Raw genomic sequence first — 16,960 nt, forward strand, 5'->3', positions numbered from 1 at the left:
ATAACGTTATATACTAATACGTAATAACATATAACGTTATATACTATTACGTAATGACGTATAACGTTATATACTAATACGTAATGACGTATAACGTTATATACTATTACGTAATAACATATAACGTTATATACTATTACGTAATGACGTATAACGTTATATACTAATACGTAATGACGTATAACGTTATGTACTATTACCTTATAACGTATAACGTTATATAGTATTACGTAATGACGTATAACTTTATATACTATTACGTAAGGACGTAAAACGTTATATACTATTACGTACTAACGTATAACGTCATATAATATTACGAAATGACGTATAACGTTATGTAGTATTACCTTATGACGTATAACGTTATGTAGTATTATCTTATAACGTATAACGTTATGTACCATTACGTAATGACGTATAACGTTATGTAGTATTACCTTATGACGTAAAACGGTATATACTATTACGTAATGACGTAAAACGTTATATACTAATACGTACTAACGTATAACGTTATAAACTATTACGTAATAAAGTATAACGTTATATGCTATTACGTAATAACGTATAACGTTATATACTATTACGTAATAACGTATTACGTTATATACTAATACGTAATAACGTATAACGTTATGTAGTATTACGTAATGACGTATAACGTTATATGCTATTACGTAATAACGTATAACGTTATATACTATTACGTAATGACGTATAACGTTATATAGTATTACGTAATGACGTATAACTTTATATAGTATTACGTAATGACGTATAACGTTATGTAGTATTACGTAATGGCGAGTAACGTTATATGCTATTACGTAATAACGTATAACGTTATATACTTTTACGTAATGACGTATAACGTTATATACTATTACCTTATAACGTATAACGTTATATACTAATACGTAATGACGTATAACGTTATATACTAATACGTAATAACATATAACGTTATATACTATTACGTAATGACGTATAACGTTATATACTATTACGAAATGACGTATAACGTTATGTAGTATTACCTTATGACGTATAACGTTATGTAGTATTATCTTATAACGTATAACGTTATGTACCATTACGTAATGACGTATAACGTTATGTAGTATTACCTTATGACGTAAAACGGTATATACTATTACGTAATGACGTAAAACGTTATATACTAATACGTACTAACGTATAACGTTATATACTATTACGTAATGAAGTATAACGTTATATGCTATTACGTAATAACGTATAACGCTATATGCTATTACGTAATAACGTACAACGTTATATACTATTACGTAATAACGTATAACATTATATACTATTACCTTATTTCGTATAACGTTACATACTACTACGTACTAACGTATAACGTTATAAACTATTACGTAATAACGTATAATGTTATATATCATTACGTAATAACGTATAACGTTATAGACTATTACGTTAAAACTTATAACGTTATATACTATTACGTAACGACGAATAACGTTATAAACTATTACGTAATAACGTATAACGTTATATGCTATTACGTAAATAACGTATAACGTTATATACTATTACGTAATGACGTATAACGTTATATAGTATTACGTAATGACGTATAACTTTATATACTATTACGTAAGGACGTAAAACGTTATATACTAATACGTTCTAACGTATATCGTTATATAGTATTACGTAATGACGTATAACGTTATATACTAATACGTAATGACGTATAACGTTATGTACTATTACCTTATAACGTATAACGTTATATAGTATTACGTAATGACGTATAACTTTATATACTATTACGTAAGGACGTAAAACGTTATATACTATTACGTACTAACGTATAACGTCATATAATATTACGAAATGACGTATAACGTTATGTAGTATTACCTTATGACGTATAACGTTATGTAGTATTATCTTATAACGTATAACGTTATGTACCATTACGTAATGACGTATAACGTTATGTAGTATTACCTTATGACGTAAAACGGTATATACTATTACGTAATGACGTAAAACGTTATATACTAATACGTACTAACGTATAACGTTATAAACTATTACGTAATAAAGTATAACGTTATATGCTATTACGTAATAACGTATAACGTTATATACTATTACGTAATAACGTATTACGTTATATACTAATACGTAATAACGTATAACGTTATGTAGTATTACGTAATGACGTATAACGTTATATGCTATTACGTAATAACGTATAACGTTATATACTATTACGTAATGACGTATAACGTTATATAGTATTACGTAATGACGTATAACTTTATATAGTATTACGTAATGACGTATAACGTTATGTAGTATTACGTAATGGCGAGTAACGTTATATGCTATTACGTAATAACGTATAACGTTATATACTTTTACGTAATGACGTATAACGTTATGTAGTATTACCTTATAACGTATAACGTTATATACTAATACGTAATGACGTATAACGTTATATACTAATACGTAATAACATATAACGTTATATACTATTACGTAATGACGTATAACGTTATATAGTATTACGTAATGACGTATAACTTTATATAGTATTACGTAAGGACGTAAAACGTTATATACTAATACGTTCTAACGTATATCGTTATATAGTATTACGTAATGACGTATAACGTTATATACTATTACGTAATAACGTATAACGTTATATACTAATACGTAATAACGTATAACGTTATATACTATTACGTAATAACATATAACGTTATATACTATTAAGTAATGACGTATAACGTTATATACTATTACGTAATGACGTATAACGTTATATAATAATACGTAATGACGTATAACGTTATATACTAATACGTAATAACATATAACGTTATATTCTATTACGTAATGACGTATAACGTTATATACTAACACGTAATGACGTATAATGTTATATACTATTACGTAATAACATATAACGTTATATACTATTAAGTAATGACGTATAACGCTATATACTATTACGTAATGACGTAAAACGTTATATAGTAATACGTACTAACGTATAACGTTATATACTATTAAGTAATGACGTATAACGTTATATACTATTACGTAATGACTTATAACGTCATATACTAGTACGTAATGACGTATAACGTTATGTAGTATTACGTAATGGCGAGTAACGTTATATGCTATTACGTAATAACGTATAACGTTATATACTTTTACGTAATGACGTATAACGTTATGTACTATTACCTTATAACGTATAACGTTATATACTAATACGTAATGACGTATAACGTTATATACTAATACGTAATAACATATAACGTTATATACTATTACGTAATGACGTATAACGTTATATAGTATTACGTAATGACGTATAACTTTATATACTATTACGTAAGGACGTAAAACGTTATATACTAATACGTTCTAACGTATATCGTTATATAGTATTACGTAATGACGTATAACGTTATATACTATTACGTAATAACGTATAACGTTATATACTATACGTAATAACGTATAACGTTATATACTATTACGTAATAACATATAACGTTATATACTATTAAGTAATGACGTATAACGTTATATACTATTACGTAATTACGTATAACGTTATATAATAATACGTAATGACGTATAACGTTATATACTAATACGTAATAACATATAACGTTATATACTATTACGTAATGACGTATAACGTTATATACTAATACGTAATGACGTATAACGTTATATACTATTAAGTAATGACGTGTAACGTTATATACTATTACGTAATGACTTATAACGTCATATACTAGTACGTAATGACGTATAACGTTATGTAGTATTACGTAATGACGTATAACGTTATATGCTATTACGTTATAACGTATAACGTTATATACTTTTACGTAATGACGTATAACGTTATATGCTATTACGTAATAACGAATAACGTTTTAAACTATTACGAAATAACGTATAACGTTATATACTACTTCTTAATAACGTATAACGTTATATACTATTACGTAATGACGTATAACGTTATATACTAATACGTAATGACGTATAACGTTATGTACTATTACCTTATAACGTATAACGTTATATGCTATTACGTAATAACGTATAACGATATATACTACTACGTAATGACGTAAAACGTTATATACTAATACGTACTAACGTATATCGTTATATAGTATTACGTAATAACGTATAACGCTATAAACTATTACGTAATAACGTATAACGTTATATACTAATACGTAATGACGTATAGCATTATATACAATTACGTAATAACATATAACGTTATATACTATTACGTAATCACGTATAACTTTATGTAGTATTACCTTATAACGTATAACGTTATATGCTATTACGTAATAACGTATAACGTTATATACTATTACGTAATGACGTATAACGTTATATGCTATTACGGAATAACGTATATCGTTATACACTATTACGTAATAACGTATAACGTTATATACTATTACGTACTAACGTATAACGTCATATAATATTACGAAATGACGTATAACGTTATGTAGTATTACCTTATGACGTATAACGTTATGTAGTATTATCTTATAACGTATAATGTTATGTACCATTACGTAATGACGTATAACGTTATGTAGTATTACCTTATGACGTAAAACGGTATATACTATTACGTAATGACGTAAAACGTTATATACTAATACGTACTAACGTATAACGTTATATACTATTACGTAATGACGTATAACGTTATATGCTATTACGTAATAACGTATAACGCTATATGCTATTACCTAATAACGTACAACGTTATATACTATTACGTAATGACGTATAACGTTATATACTAATACGTAATGACGTATAACGTTATGTACTATTACCTTATAACGTATAACGTTATATGCTATTACGTAATAACGTATAACGATATATACTACTACGTAATGACGTAAAACGTTATATACTAATACGTACTAACGTATATCGTTATATAGTATTACGTAATAACGTATAACGCTATAAACTATTACGTAATAACGTATAACGTTATATACTAATACGTAATGACGTATAGCATTATATACAATTACGTAATAACATATAACGTTATATACTATTACGTAATCACGTATAACTTTATGTAGTATTACCTTATAACGTATAACGTTATATGCTATTACGTAATAACGTATAACGTTATATACTATTACGTAATGACGTATAACGTTATATGCTATTACGGAATAACGTATATCGTTATACACTATTACGTAATAACGTATAACGTTATATACTATTACGTACTAACGTATAACGTCATATAATATTACGAAATGACGTATAACGTTATGTAGTATTACCTTATGACGTATAACGTTATGTAGTATTATCTTATAACGTATAATGTTATGTACCATTACGTAATGACGTATAACGTTATGTAGTATTACCTTATGACGTAAAACGGTATATACTATTACGTAATGACGTAAAACGTTATATACTAATACGTACTAACGTATAACGTTATATACTATTACGTAATGACGTATAACGTTATATGCTATTACGTAATAACGTATAACGCTATATGCTATTACCTAATAACGTACAACGTTATATACTATTACGTAATAACGTATAACGTTATATACTATTACCTTATTTCGTATAACGTTATATACTACTACGTACTAACGTATAACGTTATAAACTATTACGTAATAACGTATAATGTTATATATCATTACGTAATAACGTATAACGTTATAGACTATTACGTTAAAACTTATAACGTTATATACTATTACGTAATGACGAATAACGTTATAAACTATTACGTAATAACGTATAACGTTATATGCTATTACGTAATAACGAACAACGCTATATACTATTATGAAATGACGTATAACGTTATATACTATTACGTAATGGCGTATAACGATATATACTATTACGTAATGACGTAAAACGTTATATACTAATACGTACTAACGTATATCGTTATATAGTATTACGTAATAACGTATAACGCTATAAACTATTACGTAATAACGTATAACGCTATATGCTATTACCTAATAACGTACAACGTTATATACTATTACGTAATAACGTATAACGTTATATACTATTACCTTATTTCGTATAACGTTATATACTACTACGTACTAACGTATAACGTTATAAACTATTACGTAATAACGTATAATGTTATATATCATTACGTAATAACGTATAACGTTATAGACTATTACGTTAAAACTTATAACGTTATATACTATTACGTAAGGACGTAAAACGTTATATACTAATACGTTCTAACGTATATCGTTATATAGTATTACGTAATGACGTATAACGTTATATACTATTACGTAATAACGTATTACGTTATATACTAATACGTAATAACGTATAACGTTATATACTATTACGTAATAACATATAACGTTATATACTATTAAGTAATGACGTATAACGTTATATACTATTACGTAATGACGTACAACGTTATATAATTATACGTAATGACGTATAACGTTATATACTAATACGTAATAACATATAACGTTATATACTATTACGTAATGACGTATAACGTTATATGCTATTACGAAATGACGTATAACGTTATGTAGTATTACCTTATGACGTATAACGTTATGTAGTATTATCTTATAACGTATAACGTTATGTACAATTACGTAATGACGTATAACGTTATGTAGTATTACCTTATGACGTAAAACGGTATATACTATTACGTAATGACGTAAAACGGTATATACTAATACGTACTAACGTATAACGTTATATACTATTACGTAATGACGTATAACGTTATATGCTATTACGTAATAACGTATAACGCTATATGCTATTACGTAATAACGTACAACGTTATATGCTATTACGTAAATAACGTATAACGTTATATACTATTACGTAATGACGTATAACGTTATATACTATTACGTAATAACGTACTACGTTATATACTAATACGTAATAACGTATAACGTTATATACTATTACGTAATAACATATAACGTTATATACTATTAAGTAATGACGTATAACGTTATATACTATTACGTAATGACGTATAACGTTATATAATAATACGTAATGACGTATAACGTTATATACTAATACGTAATAACATATAACGTTATATTCTATTACGTAATGACGTATAACGTTATATACTAACACGTAATGACGTATAATGTTATATACTATTACGTAATAACATATAACGTTATATACTATTAAGTAATGACGTATAACGCTATATACTATTACGTAATGACGTAAAACGTTATATAGTAATACGTACTAACGTATAACGTTATATACTATTAAGTAATGACGTATAACGTTATATACTATTACGTAATGACTTATAACGTCATATACTAGTACGTAATGACGTATAACGTTATGTAGTATTACGTAATGGCGAGTAACGTTATATGCTATTACGTAATAACGTATAACGTTATATACTTTTACGTAATGACGTATAACGTTATGTACTATTACCTTATAACGTATAACGTTATATACTAATACGTAATGACGTATAACGTTATATACTAATACGTAATAACATATAACGTTATATACTATTACGTAATGACGTATAACGTTATATAGTATTACGTAATGACGTATAACTTTATATACTATTACGTAAGGACGTAAAACGTTATATACTAATACGTTCTAACGTATATCGTTATATAGTATTACGTAATGACGTATAACGTTATATACTATTACGTAATAACGTATAACGTTATATACTATACGTAATAACGTATAACGTTATATACTATTACGTAATAACATATAACGTTATATACTATTAAGTAATGACGTATAACGTTATATACTATTACGTAATTACGTATAACGTTATATAATAATACGTAATGACGTATAACGTTATAAACTAATACGTAATAACATATAACGTTATATACTATTACGTAATGACGTATAACGTTATATACTAATACGTAATGACGTATAACGTTATATACTATTAAGTAATGACGTGTAACGTTATATACTATTACGTAATGACTTATAACGTCATATACTAGTACGTAATGACGTATAACGTTATGTAGTATTACGTAATGACGTATAACGTTATATGCTATTACGTTATAACGTATAACGTTATATACTTTTACGTAATGACGTATAACGTTATATGCTATTACGTAATAACGAATAACGTTTTAAACTATTACGAAATAACGTATAACGTTATATACTACTTCTTAAGAACGTATAACGTTATATACTATTACGTAATGACGTATAACGTTATATACTAATACGTAATGACGTATAACGTTATGTACTATTACCTTATAACGTATAACGTTATATGCTATTACGTAATAACGTATAACGATATATACTACTACGTAATGACGTAAAACGTTATATACTAATACGTACTAACGTATATCGTTATATAGTATTACGTAATAACGTATAACGCTATAAACTATTACGTAATAACGTATAACGTTATATACTAATACGTAATGACGTATAGCATTATATACAATTACGTAATAACATATAACGTTATATACTATTACGTAATCACGTATAACTTTATGTAGTATTACCTTATAACGTATAACGTTATATGCTATTACGTAATAACGTATAACGTTATATACTATTACGTAATGACGTATAACGTTATATGCTATTACGGAATAACGTATATCGTTATACACTATTACGTAATAACGTATAACGTTATATACTATTACGTACTAACGTATAACGTCATATAATATTACGAAATGACGTATAACGTTATGTAGTATTACCTTATGACGTATAACGTTATGTAGTATTATCTTATAACGTATAATGTTATGTACCATTACGTAATGACGTATAACGTTATGTAGTATTACCTTATGACGTAAAACGGTATATACTATTACGTAATGACGTAAAACGTTATATACTAATACGTACTAACGTATAACGTTATATACTATTACGTAATGACGTATAACGTTATATGCTATTACGTAATAACGTATAACGCTATATGCTATTACCTAATAACGTACAACGTTATATACTATTACGTAATGACGTATAACGTTATATACTAATACGTAATGACGTATAACGTTATGTACTATTACCTTATAACGTATAACGTTATATGCTATTACGTAATAACGTATAACGATATATACTACTACGTAATGACGTAAAACGTTATATACTAATACGTACTAACGTATATCGTTATATAGTATTACGTAATAACGTATAACGCTATAAACTATTACGTAATAACGTATAACGTTATATACTAATACGTAATGACGTATAGCATTATATACAATTACGTAATAACATATAACGTTATATACTATTACGTAATCACGTATAACTTTATGTAGTATTACCTTATAACGTATAACGTTATATGCTATTACGTAATAACGTATAACGTTATATACTATTACGTAATGACGTATAACGTTATATGCTATTACGGAATAACGTATATCGTTATACACTATTACGTAATAACGTATAACGTTATATACTATTACGTACTAACGTATAACGTCATATAATATTACGAAATGACGTATAACGTTATGTAGTATTACCTTATGACGTATAACGTTATGTAGTATTATCTTATAACGTATAATGTTATGTACCATTACGTAATGACGTATAACGTTATGTAGTATTACCTTATGACGTAAAACGGTATATACTATTACGTAATGACGTAAAACGTTATATACTAATACGTACTAACGTATAACGTTATATACTATTACGTAATGACGTATAACGTTATATGCTATTACGTAATAACGTATAACGCTATATGCTATTACCTAATAACGTACAACGTTATATACTATTACGTAATAACGTATAACGTTATATACTATTACCTTATTTCGTATAACGTTATATACTACTACGTACTAACGTATAACGTTATAAACTATTACGTAATAACGTATAATGTTATATATCATTACGTAATAACGTATAACGTTATAGACTATTACGTTAAAACTTATAACGTTATATACTATTACGTAATGACGAATAACGTTATAAACTATTACGTAATAACGTATAACGTTATATGCTATTACGTAAATAACGTATGACGTTATATACTATTACGTAATGACGTATAACGTTATATAGTATTACGTAATGACGTATAACTTTATGTACTATTACGTAAGGACGTAAAACGTTATATACTAATACGTTCTAACGTATATCGTTATATAGTATTACGTAATGACGTATAACGTTATATACTATTACGTAATAACGTATTACGTTATATACTAATACGTAATAACGTATAACGTTATATACTATTACGTAATAACATATAACGTTATATACTATTAAGTAATGACGTATAACGTTATATACTATTACGTAATGACGTATAACGTTATATAATAATACGTAATGACGTATAACGTTATATAGTAATATGTAATAACATATAACGTTATATAATATTACGTAATGACGTAAAACGTTATATAGTAATACGTACTAACGTATAACGTTATATACTATTACGTAATGGCGTATAACGATATATACTATTACGTAATGACGTAAAACGTTATATACTAATACGTACTAACGTATATCGTTATATAGTATTACGTAATAACGTATAACGCTATAAACTATTACGTAATAACGTATAACGCTATATGCTATTACCTAATAACGTACAACGTTATATACTATTACGTAATAACGTATAACGTTATATACTATTACCTTATTTCGTATAACGTTATATACTACTACGTACTAACGTATAACGTTATAAACTATTACGTAATAACGTATAATGTTATATATCATTACGTAATAACGTATAACGTTATAGACTATTACGTTAAAACTTATAACGTTATATACTATTACGTAAGGACGTAAAACGTTATATACTAATACGTTCTAACGTATATCGTTATATAGTATTACGTAATGACGTATAACGTTATATACTATTACGTAATAACGTATTACGTTATATACTAATACGTAATAACGTATAACGTTATATACTATTACGTAATAACATATAACGTTATATACTATTAAGTAATGACGTATAACGTTATATACTATTACGTAATGACGTATAACGTTATATAACAATACGTAATGACGTATAACGTTATATAGTAATATGTAATAACATATAACGTTATATAATATTACGTGATGACGTATAACGTTATATACTAATACGTAATGACGTATAACGTTATATACTATACGTAATAACATATAACGTTATATACTATTAAGTAATGACGTATAACGCTATATACTATTACGTAATGACGTAAAACGTTATATAGTAATACGTACTAACGTATAACGTTATATACTATTTCGTAATGACGTATAACGTTATATACTAGTACGTAATAACGTATAACGTTATATGCTATTACGTAATAACGTATAACGTTATATACTATTACGTAATGACGTATAACGTTATGTAGTATTACCTTATAACGTATAACGTTATATACTATTACGTAATGAGGTATAACGTTATATGCTATTACGTAATAACGTATAACGTTATATACTAATACGTAATGACGTATAACGTTATGTAGTGTTACGTAATGACGTATAACGTTATGTAGTATTACGTAATGACGAATAACGTTATAAACTATTACGTAATGACGTATAACGTTATATGCTATTACGTAATAACGTATAACTGTATGTATATACTATTACCTTATAACGTATAACATTATATTTTAACACGTACTAGCGTATAACGTTATAAACCATTACGTACTAACGTATAACGTTATATGCTATTACGTAATAATGAACAACGCTATATACTATTATGAAATGACGTATAACGTTATATACTATTACGTAATAACATATAACGTTATATACTATTAAGTAATGACGTATAACGTTATATACTATTACGTAGTGACGTATAACGTTATATAATAATACGTAATGACGTATAACGTTATATACTAATACGTAATAACATATAACGTTATATACTATTACGTGATGACGTATAACGTTATATACTAATACGTATTGACGTATAACGTTATATACTATACGTAATAACATATAACGTTATATACTATTAAGTAATGACGTATAACGCTATATACTATTACGTAATGACGTAAAACGTTATATAGTAATACGTACTAACGTATAACGTTATATACTATTTCGTAATGACGTATAAAGTTATATACTAGTACGTAATAACGTATAACGTTATATGCTATTACGTAATAACGTATAACGTTATATACTATTACGTAATGACGTATAACGTTATGTAGTATTACCTTATAACGTATAACGTTATATACTATTACGTAATGAGGTATAACGTTATATGCTATTACGTAATAGCGTATAACGTTATATACTATTACGTAATGACGTATAACGTTATGTAGTGTTACGTAATGACGTATAACGTTATGTAGTATTACGTAATGACGAATAACGTTATAAACTATTACGTAATGACGTATAACGTTATATGTTATTACGTAATAATGTATAACTGTATATACTATTACCTTATAACGTATAACATTATATTTTAATACGTACTAGCGTATAACGTTATAAACCATTATGTACTAACGTATAACGTTATATGCTATTACGTAATAACGAACAACGCTATATACTATTATGAAATGACGTATAACGTTATATACTATTACGTAATGGCGTATAACGATATATACTATTACGTAATGACGTAAAACGTTATATACTAATACGTACTAACGTATATCGTTATATAGTATTACGTAATAACGTATAACGCTATAAACTATTACGTAATAACGTATAACGTTATATACTAATACGTAATGACGTATAGCATTATATACAATTACGTAATAACGTATAACGTTATATACTATTACGTAATCACTTATAACTTTATGTAGTATTACGTACGAACTTATATCGTTATAAACTATTGCGTACTAACGTATAACGTTATATACTATTGCTTAATGACGTTAAACGTTATATACTAATACGTACTAACGTATATCGTTATATAGTATTACGTAATGACGTCTAACGTTATATATCATTACGTAATAACGTATAACACTATATACTTTTACGTAATGACGTAAAACGTTATATAGTAATACATACTAACGTATAACGTTATATACTATTACGTAATGACGTGTAACGTTATATGCTATTACGTAATAACGTATAACGCTATATACTTTTACGTAATGACGTAAAACGTTATATAGTAATACGTACTAACGTATAACGTTATATACTATTACGTAATGACGTATAACGTTATATGCTATTACGTAATAACGTATAACGCTATATACTTTTACGTAATGACGTAAAACGTTATATAGTAATACGTACTAACGTATAACGTTATATGCTATTACGTAATAACGTATAGCGTTATATACTATTACGCAGTGACGTATAACGTTATATGCTATTTCGTAATAACGTATAACGCTATATACTATTTCGTAATGACGTATAACGTTATATACTAGTACGTAATAACGTATAACGTTATATGCTATTACGTAATAACGTATAACGTTATATACTATTACGTAATGACGTATAACGTTATGTAGTATTACCTTATAACGTATAACGCTATATACTTTTACGTAATGACGTAAAACGTTATATAGTAATACGTACTACCGTATAACGTTATATACTATTACGTAATGACGTATAACGTTATATGCTATTACGTAATAACTATAACGCTATATACTTTTACGTAATGACGTAAAACGTTATATAGTAATACGTACTAACGTATAACGTTATATGCTATTACGTAATAACGTATAGCGTTATATACTATTACGCAGTGACGTATAACGTTATATGCTATTACGTAATAACGTATAACGCTATATACTATTATGAAATGACGTATAACGCTATATACTATTACGTAATGACGTAAAACGTTATATAGTAATACGTACTAACGTATAACGTTATATAATATTACGTAATGACGTATAACGTCATATACTAGTACGTAATGACGTATAACGTTATGTAGTGTTACGTAATGACGTATAACGGTATGTAGTATTACCTTATAACGTATAACGTTATGTAGTATTAGGTAATAACGTATGACGTTATGTTGTATTTCCTTATGACGTATAACGGTATATACTATTAGGTAATGACGTATAACGTTATATACTAATACGTACTAACGTATAACGTTATATACTATTACGTAATGACGTATAACGTTATATGCTATTACGTAATAACGTATAACGCTATATACTACTACGTAATGACGTAAAACGTTATATAGTAATACGTACTAACGTATAACGTTATATACTATTACGTAATAACGTATAACGTTATATAGTATTACGTAATAACGAATAACGTTATAAACTATTACGTAATAACGTATAACTCTATATACTACTTCCTAATAACGTATAACGTTATGTACTATTACCTTATAACGTATAACGTTATATGCTATTACGTAATAACGTATAACGGTATATACTACTACGTAATGACGTAAAACGTTATATACTAATACGTACTAACGTATATCGTTATATAGTATTACGTAATAACGTATAACGCTATAAACTATTACGTAATAACGTATAACGTTATATACTAATACGTAATAACGTATAACGTTATATGCTATTACGTAATGACATGAAACTTTATATACTAATACGTACTAACGTATAACGTTATATGCTATTACGTAATAACGTACAACGTTATATACTATTACGTAATAACGTATAACGTTATATAGTATTACGTAATGACGTATAACGTTATATGCTATTACGGAATAACGTATATCGTTATAAACTATTACGTAATAACGTATAACGTTATAAAGTATTACGTAATAACGTATAACGTTATATATCATTACGTAATAACGTATAATGTTATAGACCATTACCTTAAAACGTATAACGTTATATACTATTACGTAATGACGAATAACGTTATATGCTATTACGTAATAACGTATAACGCTATATGCTATTACGTAATAACGTATAACGATATATACTATTACGTAATGACGTAAAACGTTATATACTAATACGTACTAACGTATATCGTTATATAGTATTACGTAATAACGTATAACGCTATAAACTATTACGTAATAACGTATAACGTTATATGCTATTACGTAATAACGTATAACGTTATATACTATTACCTTATAACGTATAACGTTATATACTATTACGTAATGACGAATAACGTTATATGCTATTACATAATAACGTATAACGCTATGTACTTTTACGTAATGACGTAAAACGTTATATAGTAATACGTACTAACGTATAACGTTATATACTATTACGTAATGACGTATAACGTTATATGCTATTACGTAATAACGTATAACGCTATATACTTTTACGTAATGACGTAAAACGTTATATAGTAATACGTACTAACGTATAACGTTATATGCTATTACGTAATAACGTATAGCGTTATATACTATTACGCAGTGACGTATAACGTTATATGCTATTACGTAATAACGTATAACGCTATATACTAATATGAAATGACGTATAACGTTATATACTATTACGTAATGACGTATAACGTTATATGCTATTACGTAATAACGTATAACGCTATATACTATTACGTAATGACGTAAAACGTTATATAGTAATACGTACTAACGTATAACGTTATATAATATTACGTAATGACGTATAACGTCATATACTAGTACGTAATGACGTATAACGTTATGTAGTGTTACGTAATGACGTATAACGTTATGTAGTATTACCTTATAACGAATAACGTTATGTAGTATTAGGTAATAACGTATGACGTTATGTTGTATTTCCTTATGACGTATAACGGTATATACTATTAGGTAATGACGTATAACGTTATATACTAATACGTACTAACGTATAACGTTATATACTATTACGTAATGACGTATAACGTTATATGCTATTACGTAATAACGTATAACGCTATATACTACTACGTAATGACGTAAAACGTTATATAGTAATACGTACTAACGTATAACGTTATATACTATTACGTAATGACGTATAACGTTATATGCTATTACGGTATAACGTATATCGTTATATAGTATTACGTAATAACGTATAACGTTATAAACTATTACGTAATAACGTATAACGTTATATAGTATTACGTAATAACGAATAACGTTATAAACTATTACGTAATAACGTATAACTTTATATACTACTTCTTAATAACGTATAACGTTATGTACTATTACCTTATAACGTATAACGTTATATGCTATTACGTAATAACGTATAACGGTATATACTACTACGTAATGACGTAAAACGTTATATACTAATACGTACTAACGTATATCGTTATATAGTATTACGTAATAACGTATAACGCTATAAACTATTACGTAATAACGTATAACGTTATATACTAATACGTAATAACGTATAACGTTATATGCTATTACGTAATAACGTATAACGTTATATACTATTACCTTATAACGTATAACGTTATATACTATTACGTAATGACGAATAACGTTATATGCTATTACATAATAACGTATAACTTTATATACTACTTCTTAATAACGTATAACGTTATATACTATTACGTAATAACGAATAACGTTATATGCTATTACGTAATAACGTATAACGCTATATGCTATTACGTAATAACGTATAACGATATATACTATTACGTAATGACGTAAAACGTT

The sequence above is a fragment of the Bombus pascuorum genome, chromosome 8, assembly GCF_905332965.1.
Source record: "Bombus pascuorum chromosome 8, iyBomPasc1.1, whole genome shotgun sequence".
NCBI lineage: Eukaryota > Metazoa > Arthropoda > Insecta > Hymenoptera > Apidae > Bombus > Bombus pascuorum.